A 3,585-nucleotide genomic window follows, 5' to 3' on the forward strand; every position below is an offset into this window, starting at 1 on the left:
ATTTGCAACAATAAATCAAGTCTGGTGTGTGACTGGAGTATATTGTTTAGCTCAAGCTAGATTATTTTCATATATTTGGAAATTTGTAATACACTGTAGAATAGTGCAGAATAAGCATGCATCTGAACTTTCTTTTTTTTTTTTGAGACGGAGTCTCGCTCTGTCGCCCCGGCTGGAGTGCAGTGGCCGGATCTCAGCTCACTGCAAGCTTCGCCTCCCGGGTTTACGCCATTCTCCTGCCTCAGCCTCCGGAGTAGCTGGGACTACAGGCGCCCGCCACCTCGCCCAGCTAGTTTTTTGTATTTTAGTAGAGACGGGGTTTCACCATGTTAGCCAGGATGGTCTCGATCTCCTGATCTCGTGATCCACCCGTCTCGGCCTCCCAAAGTGCTGGGATTACAGGCTTGAGCCACCGCGCCCGGCCTGGCAGGGTCTTACTCTGTGGGTCCAGGCTGGTTTCGAACTCCCAGGCTCATGTGATCCCCCTACCTCGGCCTTCCAAAGTGCTGGGATTACAGGCTGAGCCACGGCACCCAGCCTCAACGACCATTTTCACTGAACCAGATCTCAAGCCAAGGGCAAGAGGCAAAGATGAAGAACATGCCGGCCGGCCCACGACTGGTGGGAGATATGCAGCCCCACAATGTCCTGAGTAAGCTTACCCATGAATTCAAGGGGCGGAGGGAGATACAATAAACAGAGCTAAAAGATGGACCTCAGATGGTTGTTGGCCCCTCAGTCCAGCAAAGAGACACTGTGGTAACACCTGCAGGGCCAATGCCACTAGAGAGTTGAAAATGCCTTATATTGCATAGAGTTTTATGGTTCATAAAGTACATTCACAAATATTGTCTCACTTTACAACAACCCTGTGAAACAGCCATTATTATGCCCCCATTTTACATCCAGAGAAACCAAGCCTTCAAAAGATTAATGATTTGCCCAAGTTCATAAACTTGGTAAATAAAGTAAAGAGGGCCCAGGTCTTGTGACTCCAAGGTCAGTGCTATCTATAATATGTTCTCTTGGCCAAGGCCTCCCAACTCCCCAGGAAGCCCCTCCTTATCCTAAGCTTCAAGAATTTTGCCCCCCTTCTCCTTCAATTCATTTTGATAATTATTGAACACAAATTTGTGTAAGTAATTGCACTGGATATGAGTGACTGCTTTTTTCAAAATAAAATAAAATATAGCCCTACCTCAAATAACTTCCAAGCAAGTAAAAAGGAACAGGTTCGTTTCCAAATGTCCAAAAGGTCAAGGAACCTCTGACAAGTGCTAAAGAGGATATTAAATAGTGCTCTGGGAGATCAGAGTGGGGAGAGAGGTTACTGAGAGGAGGAACCCAACAATCTTCACAAAGCAGCTGGCATTTGAGAGGACCCTTGAAGTACACATGGGATTGCAGTAGGCGGGATGAGGGTGAAGGGACAAGAACATTCCAGATCCAGGGAAACAGCAAGAGCAAAGGCCCAGAAAGAGAAACAGTTTGTGTTCTATAGACTATGACTTCCTTGAGGGTAGGAAGTGGGTTGTAGACACCTTTCTATCTCGAGTCCAAAAGAGCACTCAAGAGGCCATCTTTGCCTGAGCTCCATGGGTCAGCAGAATGATCAAAAATGTGGTCTGGCTGGAGTGAGGGAAGAATGCAGGGAGTAGTGGGAAACAGAAGAGGCTCTATTATGGAGGGCCTTGAATGCTGGGGAGAGACATTTATACTCAGTCTGAAAGACAATGGAAATAGACAAAACACGGCATAACACATGATGGAATATTATACAGCAGTGAGAAAGGAGGATCTACAAGATACTACTGAGCAAAAGGAAACAGGCACAAAAGAGCACGTAGTGTAGAATTCCATTCATATAAAATACAAAAGTGCACAATAAATCCGTGCTAGCAGAAGTCAGGATAGTGGCTACTGTTTTAAGGGGAGTGACTGGGAGGGGCACAAAAGGTGTGAGGTGCTGGTAAGGTTCTATTTCTTCATCTGAACAATAGTACCATGTGTATTTTCACCCTGTGACAGTTCATCCAGCTTAGGATATGTCACTTTTCAGTATATTTCAATAGAATCTTTAACAATAAACCCAAAAAAGCAATGTTGTGGAACTACTGAAGATTCTTCCAGCCAAGGAAGGACATGATCACTGCTGTATTTGTAATCCCAGCACTTTGGGAGACTAAGGCAGGCAGATCATGAGGTCAGGAGTTTGAGACCAGCCTGGCCAACATAGTGAAACCCTATCTCCACTAAAAATACAAAAAGTTAGCGGGGCCTGGTGATGGGCACCTGTAATCTCAGCTACTTGGGAGGCTGAGGCAGGAGAATCGCTTAAACCCTGGAGGCGGAGGTTGCAGTGAGTCGAGATTGCACCACTGCACTCCAGCCCAAGTGATAGTGCGAGACTCTGTCTCAAAAACAAACAAACAAACAAACAAACAAAAGGTAGCTCACGCCTGTAATCCCAGCACTTTGGGCGGCTGAGGCAGGTGGATCATGAGGTCAGGAGATTGAGACCATCCTGGCTAACACAGTGAAACCCCATCTCTACTAAAAAAAATACAAAATAATTAGCCGGGCGTGGCGGTGGGCACCTACAGTCCCAGCTACTCGAGAGGCTGAGGCAGGAGAACGGCATGAACACGGGAGGCAGAGCAAGCTCCCCAAGATAGGAACGGTATCATCTTATTTCCCTTTAGAAGAAAAGTTGCAAACGGTGACGGCCTGATCCTCAGGTCTGATATTGACAGAGGATCCCTAAACTGTCTTTTGCCCAAGGCTTATCCCTGGCCAGCCTTCATAACTGGATAGGTTTCAGTTTTCTCTCTCTCCTTCCCCTATCTGCCCTCTGAGAATCTGTTGCCACTTGGAGAAACGTCTATAATATGAATAGTGAGTTTTTATAATTTTTATTTTATAGGACAGAATCTTGCTCTGTTGCCCAGGCTGGAGTGCAGTGGCACAATCTCGGCTCACTGCAACCTCTGCCTCCCAGATTTAAGTGATTCCCCTGCCTCAGTCTCCCAAGTAGCTGGGATTATAGGCACGTGCCACCACGCCTGCCTAATTTTTGTGTTTTTAGTACAGACGGAGTTTCCCCATGTTGGCCAGGCAGGTCTTGAACTCCTGGTCTCAAATGATCCACCTGCCTCGGCCTCCCAAAGTGCTGGGATTACAGGCGTGAGCCAGCGCATCTGCCTGGCCAACTTTTTTTGTTTGTTTGTGACTGAGTTTCACTCTTGTTGCCCAGACTAGAGTGCAATGGAGCCATCTCGGCTCACCTCTGCCTCCTGGGTTCAAGCGATTCTCCTGCCTCAGCCTCCCAAGTAGCTGGGATTACAGGCATGAGCCCCTGTGCCCAACCTGAACAACTTTTGAGAAGACAAAGGAGGGCCTGACTCTGGCTATAAGCACACAGTCCAGAGGGGAAATGGGGACCAACTGCTGACAGCACAATACAGTGGGGGGTTTGAATCCTAGTTCAGCAACTTTGGGAAGGTACTCCACCTTTCTGAGCTTAAATTTTCTTACTTGTAAAATGAAAATGACAATAACTTGTTTTTTTTTTTTTTTTTTTTTTTT

At 46.6% G+C, this 3,585-nt stretch overlaps 1 protein-coding gene across 1 annotated transcript in view; it reads right to left on the reverse strand.

The window, feature by feature from the left end:
* Positions 1–3,585, reverse strand: part of RIIAD1 (regulatory subunit of type II PKA R-subunit domain containing 1) — an 8,259-nt gene that overhangs the window by 2,599 nt on the left and 2,075 nt on the right. The window lies entirely within an intron of this gene.

The sequence above is a fragment of the Rhinopithecus bieti genome, unplaced genomic scaffold, assembly GCF_001698545.2.
Source record: "Rhinopithecus bieti isolate Rb0 unplaced genomic scaffold, ASM169854v2 scaffold_10548, whole genome shotgun sequence".
NCBI classification, from domain to species: Eukaryota; Metazoa; Chordata; class Mammalia; order Primates; family Cercopithecidae; genus Rhinopithecus; species Rhinopithecus bieti.